The following is a 13,833-nucleotide window of genomic DNA, read 5'->3' as shown; positions in this document are numbered from 1 at the left end:
GGGAACAGCAGGGGACCTCTGCCAGAGCAAGCACATGAGGCCTAGCCCTCAGGGCACACAGCAAGCAGCATGGCCAAGGCAGTCCAGATCCAGGAAATAGAAGCAGGCTGAAAGGATAAGCAGGGACCCCCAGGTCATGAGCCCATTGAACCTAGGGAGGGGGAGTGAAGAGAGAGACTGCTGAGCTCTGTCCTCTGCCCCTGGAACAGGACTCTGGGGTTCTGACCACATTCAGATCCTGATCACAGTCTAGGCCCCCCCATAGAACAGCAGAGGTCCCCCCCACCTCGGCCCCATGTCAGAGGGGGGCGCTTATGGTCATTCACAGACCAGGAGGGAGCACAGAGCCTCACACACTGAGACCCTTGTGGGAGTGTCCCAAAAGCTCAGGAAGCACCCCAAAAACAGCCTTAGGCTGGGAAAATGAGCAGGCAGAGAAAAAAGAGGAACACCATTGAGAAATACATTATCTATGATCCCAAGAAGGATCAATATACTCAGTCTGAAGATGAGGAAACACAAGCTCCTGCATCTAAAGACTCCAAGAAAAACAGAAATTGGGCTCAGGCTATGACAGAGCTCAAAAAAGACTTTGAAAATCAAATGAGGGAGTTAAAAGAAAAACTGGGAAAAGAAATGAGAGAGATGCAGGAAAAACATGAAAATGAAGTCAGCAGCTTAATCAAGGAAATCCAAAAAAATGCTGAAGAAAACAGCATGCTAAAAACCAGCTTAAGTCAAATGGATAAAACAGTTCAAAAAGTTATTGAGGAGAATGCTTCAAAAAGCAAAATTGGCCAAATGGAAAAAGAGATAAGAAAATTCTATGAGGAAAACAAATCCTTCAGACAAAGAACAGAACTCAGGGAGATGGATGAATTTATGAGAAACCAGGACTCAATACTTCAAAACCAAAAAAATGAAAAATTAGAAGAAAATGTGAAACATCTCATTGAAAAAACAAGTGATATGGAAAACAGATTTAGGAAAGATAATTTAAGAATTATTGGAATACCTGAAAGTCATCATCAGGAAAAGAGCCTTGACATCATTTTCAAAGAATTACTACAGGAAAACTGCCCTGGTATTCTAGAAGCAGAGGGCAAAATAGAAATGGAGAGAATCCACTGATCCCCCCAAGAAAGAGATCCCAAAAAACCAACCCCAAGGAATATTATAGCCAAGTTCCAGAATTCCCAAGTCAAAGAGAAAATATTACAAGAAGCCAGAAGGACACAGTTCAAATATCGTGGAGCTGCAATCAAGATCTCACAGGACTTAGCAACAACTACATTGGAAGCTCTTAGGGCTTGGAATACAATATACCGGAAGGCAAAAGAGCTTAGAATGCAGCCAAGAATGAACTACCCAGCAAGGCTGAATGTCCTCTTCCAGGGAAAAAGATGGACTTTCAATGAACCAGGGGAATTTCAAAGGTTCCTTTTGGAATGGCCAGAGCTGAACAGAAGGTTTGATCTTCAGATACAGGACTCAGGTGAAGCATAGAGATTGGAGGAGAGGGGGGAAATATGAGGGACTTAATGAGGATGAACTGCATGTATAGCAAAATGATACTGATAATATTCATATGAACCTTCTCAGTTAAAAGAGCAGGTAGAGGGAGCTTTTATAGTTGAAGCACAGGAGAAAGCTGAATTTGAAGATAAAATATGGTGTAAAAATGGAGTCAATAGAAAAAAGGGAAATGTAATGGGAGAAAGAAAAAAGGAGAGGGGGAATAGGCCAAGATATTTCATATAATAAGATTTTTCTTTATTACAATGAGCTATTGCAATGATATGGAAGGGGGGAATGAGGGAATCTTCACTCCCATCAGAGGTAGCTAGGAGAGGAAACAGCATATATACTCAATGGGGTACAGACATCTGGAGTAAGAAGGAGGGGGGGGACAGGGGGAAGGGGGGATGTGAGTGATGGAGGAGAGGATGGACCATGGGGGGAGAGTGGTCAGATATAACACATTTTCTCTTTTACTTCTTGCAAGGGGCTGGGATTGGATGGCTTGTCCTGGACAATAGGGCCAGGTGGATGCTGGACCTAAGGGGTGGTATGGGGGCCAGGGATCTGTCTGCTGCGTCACTCAGCTACCCTACAGCAGAGTCAGAATGAAAGGAGAGAGAAAATATACATGGTAGTGGAGAAATACTAAAAGAGGGAGTTGCGATCAGCAATGGCAACAGTGGAAATATATGGAAGTAACTTTTGCGATGGACTTATCATAAAGAATGTGATCCACCCGCAACAGAGCTGGTGGTGTTGAACACAGACCGAAGCACATTTTTTATTATTATTATTTTGGGGATGTGGAGGGCAAATGGGGCTGGGTGGCCCGCCTGGGGCCACATGGCAGGGTAATTGTTGGGTGTCTGAGGCCAGATTTGGACCTGTGTGCTCTTGGCTCAAAGGCCAATGCTCTGTCTGCTACCCAGCCACCCCTACTATTATTACTATTTTATTTTATTTTGTGTCTTTTTTTTTCTTTGGTTTTCTCAGGGCAGTGGGGTTGGGGTGGCTTGTATGTCACACGGCTGGGTGATTGTTGGGTGTATGGGGCCAGATATGGGCTCGAGTGCTCCTGGCTCCAGGGCTGGTGCTCTGTCAATTGCACCACCTGGCCATACCTACAATTATTACTATTATTTTTTTTATTTTATTTTTTTTCTCTCCCCCTTTACTTTATTGCTCAAGCGAGTCTAACAAGAATATTTTATTAATGTATTAAAAAACATTATTTGTACAAAATGAGAATAAATAAATATTAAAAATCAAAATAAAAAAAGTCTGGCTTCACACAGATAAACAGTCGTAAGAGGGAGAAGTTTCTTAATAGCCTTATATTCTTCTTTGATACCACTTAAAACGTGAAAAGTGATGGTTTCTTAAAGATAGTTACAATGTGGAACCTGGAATCATATCAATGAACTTTCCATATTGTTACATTAAAATCCATTGACTTATCGTGTAATCTGAAAAGATCTTTTTTTAGGCTTCTTTTTTGGCAAGGCAATAGGGTTAAATGACATGCCCAAGGTCGCATAGCTAGGTAATTATTAAGTGTCTGAGACTGCATTTGAACTCTGGTCCGCCTGACTCCAGTGCAGGTACTCTATTCCCTGCACCAACTGGCTGCCCCCTGAATAGATCTCTTACAAAACTTCGCATGCTTTTTTAACAACATGCATTGGTCATCTAGAAAATACTGGTCCATTTAGTTGTACAAATTTTCCAAATGCTGAAATACTGCACTATACAATATTTTTAAGAATCAAGTTTGTTAATATCACCATCAATCGCCTTAGAAAAGTCTTAGAAAAGTATTGGGAAACCGTCAAGCTCACACATGGCAAACAAGTTTTCTAAAATTCTAATTTTTCCTTATGAGCTCTACTTTAATTAATGGTAATAAAAATGACCAGTTATTTAACCAGAAGGGACATGTTCACTTCATTCACTTTTTTTTTAGGTTTTTTTTTTGCAAGGCAACTGGGGTTAAGTGACTTGCCCAAGGCCACACAGCTAGGTAATTATTAAGTGTCTGAGACTGGATTTGAACCCAGGTACCCCTGACTTCAAGGCCAGTGCTTTATCCACCACGCCACCTAGCCACCTAACACTTCATTCACTTTTGAGAACATGTCTGCTACACAATTAAATTTGAAAAGACATAGTAGGTCTGTCGTTCGTTCCTTTAAGCATTCCATGAAAGAAAAATATGCCAGATCAGTTTGCAATTGAAAAAACACACAATAGTGATGCGGCTTGATTGATGTTAAGGAGTCAGTAGTTTTATCCACCAGTGCCATTGCATCATCAGTTAACATAGTTGTTCTGGGATAAACCAAGACATTCAAATAAGTTTTTCAACACTAAAAATTTCAATATCTCTTGATTTTGCTAAGGATTTGAATAAAAGAAGATTTTTGTTAATTAAATTGCTGCAAATACCAGATAAGTACACAGCAACTCATTACATCTATGGATTCATTCATTTCTAATGCAAAAGTATAATTCTGAAGACAAAATAATAACTCAGTCTTCTGTTTGCAGCTATATCTGGAATTCTTTTTTTTTTTTTTTTAAGATTTTTGTAAGGCAATGGGGTTAAGTGGCTTGCCCAAGGCCACACGGCTAGGTAATTATTAAGTGTCTGAGGCCGGATTTGAACTCAGGTACTCCTGACTCCAGGGCTGGTGCTCTATCCACTGTGCCACCTAGCTGCCCCTATATCTTGAATTTTTAAGTCATGTAACCTCTGGAAAATTCCAATCAGGAAAAAAAATGAGTAAAAAGGGTAGATAAAAAAATGTGTGTGTGTGTGTGTGTGTGTGTGTGTATAAAATGTATACATACCTTAAGTCCAAAGATAGAATGTAAACTCTATGAGGTCAGGGGCAGTTTTATAAGTAAAACAACTTTGTTGATTTATTATCAATAAAGCCTGCAGGACAATGAGATAGACACAGTAGGAAGAAAGTTCCAAAATAGGAAAAGTAAGGAGATCTATAATATGTCACAAAACACAATGGGAAAGAGTAAGAAGGGACACTTCTCCTTCAGCCAGGTTAAAAAATAGTCTAATCCATAAGAATTAAAAAAGTAAAAACAAAAAGGTTAAAAGCAATAGTTAAAGTTATAGGTCTCTGTATTATGCTGTACATGTTGTCAAACTACAAGATGCTCAAAGATCCTTTATTAGTAGTTCCTGGAGAGTTAGTTTAAAAATTTTCTCATTTCTTTACAGTAAAATTTTATAGGTAATTTGTTTTCATTTGTTTAATCTCTTATTAATGGTGACTCCCTAATATATAAGCTTTAAGTAACTTTGTTCTTCTCTTTGTCAAGTATTTAAAATATTTCAGGAACTTTTTAAAAAGAGCTTTATTATCAAAGACAATGCTTAAAGGACTTGTGACACATCCAGAGAAAGAATTATGGAGCTCAATGCAGACCAAAGCCCACTATTATCCATTTAAAAAATTTGTTTTATGCTTTATGGTTTTTCTCCCCTTTTGTTCTGATTCTTCTTTCCTAACAAGACTAACATGGAAATATATAATCTATATCAAATTACTCATTGTCAAGGAGAGGGGGGAGGGAATGGAGTGAGGAAGAAACATATGAAATTCAAAATCTTACAAAAATGAATGTTGAAAACTTATCTTTGTATGTAATTGTAAAAATAAATAAATTGATATATTAAAAACTAAAAATAAGACTTCATTATATACAGTTGTTTTTAAAAAATACTGGCTCTGAAATGTTGAGGTTGTGAGTTCAAATATCACTTCTGACACTATCTGGACTGGATTCAATTTTTCTCAACTTCAATTTCTTGCTGTATAAAATGGGATATATGGACCAGATAACATCTGAGGTCTCTTCTAGTTAGAGGATGAGGTGTTCTTAATTTTTTTTTTCATAGATTGGCAGTCTGGTGATATCTACTAGCCTCAAGATCTGTCATACTGTAGCCAAGATGACAGAAATCACAAATCCAATAGTAAATCTATCAATTTACAGAAACTTCAAAATGTTAATGAGTGAATTATATTTTTGAGATATGAGCAATTATAAAGTAATATGAAAATATTTGCTATCTATTAGTCAAAGTCATAAGTTTTCCTAATATTTTGTGGTTTATTGCTCATATTCAAAATGGAAGGTAACAATAAACTTCTGTTAGAGGTGAGTGAAAATAAAGAAGCAACTTTTTTTTTCATAGAACATCAAACACCTCCTAAATCTATCCACAAATCCACAAATGGAGATCCATGAACCTATCCTAGATCTAGGATCTTATGAATCCTGAAAATTAAAGATGATTTCTTTTTAAAATCTCAATTTCCACAGAACCCATTTTATTAAAGCAAAACACAACTAATCATATTCATTCAAGTTTAAAAATTCTAAATAATTAAAAAAGCAAGATACCTTGTAATATTTAAATTCTCAAGTAATCTAGTAAGGTAGGGAAGAAATTATTTATCTTCCCATTCTAATGTTCAGTTAACTGTTACAGAAATTTACAAAACACTCTAAAGAACAAAAATTAGTAAGAAGAGAATAGTGAATTCATGTTTCCTCACTTCTTATCTTCAACTTAATTAAACCATTAAAAGATTACATTAAGTACAAGATGCTATGCTGGCTATTACGGATTCTAAAATAAAACAATAAAGTCCATGCTCTGAAGTAGTTATGAGATAGCACAAGAGACTAGAATTTTAATCTATCAATAAACATTTATTAAAGGTCCAATATATGCCAGGCATTGTACTTTGCATTACATATGCAAAAAAAGTTTCTGCCTTCAAGGAGCTTTCAATGTGGGAGATAATGTATAAATACATGCAAAGCAACCTATACACAGGGTTATGTAATAGTAACTAACTAGTAACTAAATAGTAACTAACAGGGAAAGCAATAATATAATAAGAGCTAATAACAGCACACCAAATGCTTATTTTTATTATCTTATTTGATTCTCACATCAATCCTAGGAAATAGAAGCTATTAGTATCCCCACTTTACATATGAGGAAACTGATGCTAAGTGTCTTGCCCAGAGCAAGTAAGAACCTCAGGTCACATTGTCTCCCAGGATGAATGCTCTATTCGCTGCGCTACCTAGCTGTCTAGAATTAAGATGGGTTGGGGAAGGCTTTCAATAAAAGATGTGCTTTTTGTTGGGATTTAAAGGAATCCAGGGAGGTAAGTAGGTGAACTGGTGGAGAGATGGGGAAAGCCAAAGAGAATGCAAGAAACAAAGAAATGTGGTCTTGTTTGTCAGAAGGCTAATGTCACTGGATGGAAGAAAATATGATGGAGAAAGTATAAGGAAACTAAAGAGGTAGGAGGGACAAGGTTATAAAGGGTTTCCAATGATAAAGTGATCATTTTGCAATTGGTTCGAGAAGCAAAAGGAATTTACTGGAGACAGGAGGAGCTGTCCTGATTCCACCAATTTTTTAGGAAAATCATTTTAGTGGTTGATTGGAGGATAGATTGAAGTAGTGATAGTCTTGAGACAGACAGATCCACAAGCAAGGTTGTTTCAATAATCCAGACACAAGATGAAGAAGCCCTGAATCAAATGTGGCAGAATCAATTTAACTTGAAGGAGAGTACAACTAAGGAAGAGGAGTAACAGAAAATTTCACAGAGGAGGTGGTATCTGTCTTGACAAAAAATAAGGAATTCTTCTCAAAGACAAAAATAAGTAAGTATTTTACAGACAAAAAGAAGAGCTACATGAAAGAAGGTAGAATGCAATGTTCAAGGAACAGCTAGGTTTTTTTGAACAGCAAGGTGGTACAATGGTTAGAGCACTGACCTTGGAGTCAGGAGAATAGGAATTCAAATCAGCCTCAGACACTTGACTCTTACTAGCTGTGTGACCTTGGGCAAGTCACTTAACCCTGACTGTCTCACATCCAGGGCCATCTCCTGTCTTCCTAAAATTCAGCTGGTTCTAGAGGAGAGAGTGAGGCTGGTGACCTAGCACAACAGCCCCTCACTCGAATTCAATTCATGTGCTTGTCATGGCATCACCTCTCTGATGACACTGTCTTCTTTGAGAATAAAGGACAGTTTCATTTGAATGTAACAAAGAATGCATGAAGGGGACAAATGTGAAGACTAGAAAGATAAGTCAGGGGACAGCGAGGTAGTATGGGATAGAGCACTGGTTCTGGAGTCAGGAGGACCTGAGTTCAAATTGGAACTCTAACACTTAACAGTTACCTATCTGTGTGACCTTGGGCAAGCCACTTAACCCTACTGCCTTACCAAAAAAAAGATAAATCAGAAACATATGGAGGGTCTTCAATGCCAGATTGAAGAGTCTGGCAATAAGGAGCCTCAGAATGTTATTCAACAAGACAACTACATAGTCAGATCTGTGATTTTGGAAAATCATTTTAGCTGATGCCTAAGGGCCAAATGGGAGAGGGCAAAAACTGGGAAGAAAGTCAGCAGGAGGTACTTCCAGGGGAAAGGTGATTAGGGGGTAGATGTGATGAATGGAGCTGAACAGAGTGACTAGAACTGGACCTAATCCAACCTCCTCCTTTTATAGTTGAGAAAGGTGAGACCTAGAATATTTATTAGTAATACTTATAGTGATTTAAGGTAAAATAAGTGCTCCTCACACAATCACCTCATTCAATTTTCACAATGATTTTGAAGGAGCTTTTACCTTCATTTTAGAGAACAGGATCATATAACTACTAAGCCTCTGAGGCAGGTTTTCATATTTGGTAGTAAATCTCAGAGGTAGGAAACAAAAACTGTTAAATAGCAAATAGCTAGATATAAAGGGTAAAAGTAAACAAGAATGACTCAAGTTACAAACAAAAGAAACCAGGAGAATCAGGTCATCAAGTCACACTTGTATCTTTTATACAAGTGACATTCCACTTTAAATGCAACATTAAGAATTACATGACTTATATACTCAACTAGAACACAAAAAGTTTACAAATCAGCTGACATCTTCATACTAGATATTAAATTTCAAATAACATCCTAAAGTTAAAATGATTTTGTAGGGCATCTAGATGGAGCAGTGGATAGAGGTCCTGGAGTCAGGAGGACCTGAGTTCAAACCCAGCCTCAGACACTTAATAATTACCTAGCTGTGTGGCCTTGGTCAAATCACTAAACCCCCATTGCCTTGAAGGGAAAAAAATCCCCCCAAAATGATTTTGTAAATCCCTACTCACCTGATGCTGAAGGTCACAGGTCAATCATTTTCTACATTATTATGGTGTGTTTTTATTTAATCAAATCCCAAGGTTTGATCTGTGGTATCTGAATTTACATATCAATCAGTTCTCATGCCAGGGTTCTCATTTTAAAACAAATCTACATCTACTTAGGACACTAATACAATTTGTTGTTTGAAAGATATTATTTATGTTCCCTTCATAAATACCTGCACTACAGCAAGTATGGAAAAACCTAGGGAGGTAAAATTCACAAAACTGAACTTTTCTACATAAGCAGCAATTCCACTTTCCAGGTTAGAAAAACTGAGACACTCAGAAAAACTGAGTCTGATTCAGCAGCTTTTCCCCCTTTCTATCATATACTTAAGTCATAATGGTTGTATAGTACATGTAAAATCAATATTTATCTTTGCAGAAAGAAAACCCAATATTTAAGTGTAATGTTACAGTCTTGACTGGAAGATATATAGATGTCAGAAATAACAATCAAAATTTTTATTTTACAAATTACTTTTTATTTCAAATATTTATTGAATGCTTTTTCTAAAAAGTACTTCCATTTAAATAATCACTAGATAATGCTTTCTCACAGTCTATACTGCAGTTCCCTTTAACTTAGGATTATTTAAGTTTCAAGAACAATTTCCACACACCCACTCCACTGCTAAAAGCTCAAGTTTGCAATACATACAGTGGTTTACATATTAAACAGAAGCAAATGACTCCAACACAAAACTGCGAAAGAGCGAAAGCCCTTACCTGCCCACATTTTGAACAGCAGTTTTTATATTACCCAGAACAACTCTAAACTGCTTGTGCAAGTACTAAAATCAAGGTTCATTTACTCTAAGAGCCAATCAGCAAAGAGCAATTCTAAGATACAATGGAGACTGCATCCTTTAATTTTATCCAGTTTGTAAACTTGTGACCTTGGACAAAAACTCTTAATGGAAAAAGGATAGATGGACTTTCTTCAATCAATCGGGGGGGGGGGGGGGGGCGCAAAGTCAAATAGATGAGTAAGTGGAGTATGAGGGACAATGGGAATTGTGTGACACAAATAGTAAATTTACTTCTGATTTCAAAGTGCCACACATCATGTTTGATTCTTTTAATTTATACAAGTGGTTCAAAGATAAACTACAATTTCTCACTTCCATTCTATCAAACAACTCAGAAGTGTTTTCCCCATTTCAACAAGTATTTCAGGGCCTAAACTGGACAAATAGGTGGCACTGAGTATGAAAGTTGGGAAGACCTGAGTTCAAATCCAAACTCAGACACTTACTAGCTGTGTGACTGGATACCTAACCCTATTTGCCTCACTTTTCTCATTCCTAAAATAAGTTAGAGAAGGAAATAACAAAACCACTTCAGTATGTGTGTGTGCACACAAGTGCACGTGCACATACACGCGCGCACACACACACACACACACATTTTGGCAAGGCAATGGGGTTAAGTGGCTTGCCCAAGGCCACACGGCTAGGTAATTATTAAGTGTCTGAGACCGGATTTGAACCCAGGTACTCCTGACTCCAGGGCCGGTGCTTTATCCACTTCGCCACCTAGCTGCCCCCCCCCCCAGGATATATATTTTTGCAAAAAAAAAAGAAACCGTCAGGAATCAGGGAAACTTAGACAAGTCTGAAAAGGACAAAAAGGGGGGGGGGGGAACATTTTCTGCTCTCAAGGAGCTCAAAATCTAATGGAGTCTTTTGCCTTTGCATAGTACCTAAGAACACAATCACGAATCTGGACCTCATTCCTCCCCTCATTAAATATTCCTTCATCTTCGAAAGGAAGAAAGAAAAGAAAAGAAAAGAAAAGAAAAGAAAAGAAAAGAAAAGAAAAGAAAAGAAAAGAAAAGAAAAGAAAAGAAAAGAAAGAGGAAGGAAGGAAGGAAGGAAGGAAGAGAAAGAAAGGGAAATTCAACATCTAGGACCGGTTAGGAAAGAAAAACCAGAGGGTATGGCACAAAATTAAATCCCTTGTCCTAGAACAGTTGACATTTTTCTATTTAGAGTAAAAATGGAACAGTGGGCAGTCTTCTCTTTAGAGTAATTTAGAGTAAAAATGAAAGTTAAGTCATACCAAATGACACTAATTCTCATAAAATTTCCATCGCATTTGTCTAAGAAACTACCTCTAATAAAAAAAAAAAGGGCTGACATTAATGAAGTGCCAACCCTATCCCAGCTCTACAACTGGCGAGGAGCGTGAGGCGAGGAGGGTGACTAGTGGAAGGTCACCCGGGGAGCTAAGCTCGCTAACTACCAGGTAGGAGAACAATATGCATTACAGGTGATGAAACGTTCAAGTTCAGCGCATTTGGCCCTAACGCCACAGCTACCTAAATAACAATGTCACTTATGAAGTGTAAATTAAATGTTAAAGGGTGAATGATGATGGCAGTCAGGGAGGAAGAGAGTGAAGGGGGCGGGGCCTCTCGTGAGCGAAAGCCCTTTACCTGTCCGAGCCCGCAAAAAAAGTGTCTAGTTTCTAACGAGAAACTGCGGGGGACAGGGATTCGTTAAATCTCTTTCTTAGTTTTTTAACAGGCTGGGAGCGAGACGGGGCCAGGTCGGCGCTCCGAAGCCCCAGGGCGGAGATCCAGGAAGAAGGCCCGGCCGGGCTCACCTGCGACACCTTTCCTCCCCGCCCACCGCCTCCCCAAAGCCCAGCTCCGGCCCGAGGCGCCGCCCGCGAATCAGTGTGTCCCCAACCTCCCCCGCCCCTGGCGGCGGGGCTCCCCGCGCCCCCTCCCCCCACCCCAGCCTCGGGGCCGCTTCCGCCCGGGTGGCTCCCCCTGCACCTTGGGAGCCGAGGCCGCGGCCCGGCCCGCCGGCCGCTGGGGGCCCCGGGGCCGCCGGCCGCACTCACCCTCCGCCTCCGGATTCCGGCGCTGCCCTACTCGGCCTCCGTCGGACGCATAAAAGCGGCGGCTCCTCGGTCCGAGCGCCGTGGCCTGGGCCCCGGACTGGCCGCCGCCGCCGCGGTGGTTACTGCGCCTGCGCCGCACGGGCTTCGGCGCCGCGAGGCGGAAAGCCCCAGGCTGCGCCGCCGAGCAGTTTCATTCGAAACCGGCCGTCACGCGCCGGCGGGCACGGCCCGATCCGCTCCGTTCCCTGGGCCCCTTTTTTTTCCTCCTTCCTCCCTCCCTCCCACTTTTCCTACCGCGGGGGCGGAAAGGAGGGGGCGGGGAAAGGAGGGAAAGTGAGGAGAAAGGAAGGGGCTCTAGCCCCGCCCCCAGGCGGCCGCGTGGCCGCCCGCAGCCCCGCCCCCGCCCCACCTGAGGGCGCGCTCCTACGTCCCCCCCCATGCCGCTCCGCTCCCCCCTCCCTCTGGCGCCCCCCCCCGCCGCTACCTGGCGGCGCCGCGGCACTCCGCGGCCTCCGCTCTCGGAGCCTCCGCTCCGGCTTCGCCCAAGGTCACGGTGTGCGTCAAGGACGGAGCGGGCGGCCCGCGGCCCCAAGGGAGGCTCCCCCTCCTGCGGGGCGCAGAAATGGGGAGCGTGGCACAGCCGGGCAAGAGGAAGTGGCCCGGCCCGGCCCGGCCCGAGTCAGCCTGCGCCGCCGCCGGCCGCAGGGGCCGCCCAGGTGCGAGAGGAGCCGCGCGGCCCGGCCCCGAAGCCCAGAGCCTCCCCACGCGGCACAAGGGAGGAAGCTGGCCCACGCGCACACCCCGCTTCAAAGAAAAGCTTTCCAAAAGCGTTACAACCAGGAAAAAAACAACCAGGAAGTTATAATTTAGGATCATTTAAGGCAATACTCTGAGCCTTCAGGGAATGACTAAAGTCCAAAAGAAAAATGACCATTATTGTCTTAGCACCGGAGAAATTCGAATTAGGTTGAATTGATGAGAATTTCCAGGTCGGGTCTAAATGGAAAAGCCCTTGTAAAGTTCCAGAACAGAACACATTTGTGTTTCTGTAGAATAATTGGTGGCTTTTGAGGTACTTTTCCTAAAGGAATAAAATGCACACACTGGAAAGTTTTGATAAGTTCCTGGGGACTCTGGATGAAACATTTCACTTTCTGAAAAGTCATGGACTTATAGTTCAGATAGAGACGTAGTTTTTTTGAACATAGTCAATTTAAGAATTTGTTTTTCTTTTTCTTTTCTCGGGCACAGGAATAGGAGGGAGGGAGGGAATCCTCTTTAAAAAAATAAAAGTAAATAAAATTTATTATAGTAATAATAAAGTTTAAAAATAAATAAAATTTTTAAAAAATGGATCAGGAGGGGTGGCTAGGTTGCTCAGTGGATAAAGGACCCCCCCTGGAATCCGGAGTACCTGAGTTCACATTTGACCTCAGACCCTTGGCCTTGGGCAAGCCACTTAACCCCATCGCCTTGCAAAAAACTAAAAAAAAATGGTTCAGGGGGCATCTCCTTTCTTAGTGAGCTTCCAGACCACTTTGTAGCCTATGCCATATGGCTGATCTGGAAAGATGATGCAATTTTAGTTTATTTCATATAAGCCTATGTAATTTTTTTGAATGTTATTTTATAACAATTACATGCAAAGATAGCCTTTAACATTGCTTTATTTGGAAAATTTTTGAATTCCTACCACCCTCCTTTTCCTCTTCCCCTCCCCATGACAGCAAGTAATCTGATATTTATATAGATACAGATATATCTGATTATAATCAGATTATAATAATAACATATTTCTGTATTAATCATGTTGTCAAAAAAAGAATCAGAACCAAAGGGAACAGGAAAAATATGAGAAAAAAAAAGTTTTAAAAAGTGAAAATAGTATGCTTTGATCTGCATTCAGACTCCATAGTTCTTTTCTCTGAAGTGGATTGCAATTTCCATCAGAAATCTTTTAGAATTATCCTTGATCACTGAACTGCTGACACAATGATGCTCTTGATGTGTAGAACACTCTCCTAGTTCTGCTATTTCACCCAACTTCATGTAAGTCTTACTAGGCTTTTCTAAAATCAGCCTCTCATGATTTCTTATAGAGTAAACAGCACTCCATTACATTCATATACCACAATTTGTTTAGCCATTCCCCAATTGATGGGCATCCCTCAATTTTCAATTCTTTGCCATTACAAAAACAA

General features: G+C 40.7%; 1 protein-coding gene across 6 annotated transcripts in view; it reads right to left on the bottom strand.

Annotated features, from left to right (window-relative positions):
• The window catches only part of DENND4C (DENN domain containing 4C), a 158,329-nt gene extending 146,591 nt beyond the window's left edge, over window positions 1–11,738 (bottom strand). For 5 of the 6 annotated variants that reach the window (XM_074199885.1, XM_074199889.1, XM_074199890.1 and 2 more), the window contains exon 1: window positions 11,633–11,738. The gene's annotated coding sequence lies outside the window, so the exon portion shown is untranslated. The remainder of the gene's footprint in view (window positions 1–11,632) is intronic. The other variant, XM_074199887.1, reaches the window with a different exon arrangement.
• Between the last annotated feature and the right edge of the window lie 2,095 nt (window positions 11,739–13,833).

This window comes from Macrotis lagotis, chromosome X (genome assembly GCF_037893015.1).
Source record: "Macrotis lagotis isolate mMagLag1 chromosome X, bilby.v1.9.chrom.fasta, whole genome shotgun sequence".
NCBI lineage: Eukaryota > Metazoa > Chordata > Mammalia > Peramelemorphia > Peramelidae > Macrotis > Macrotis lagotis.
This window is presented reverse-complemented; position numbering and strand designations above follow the sequence as displayed.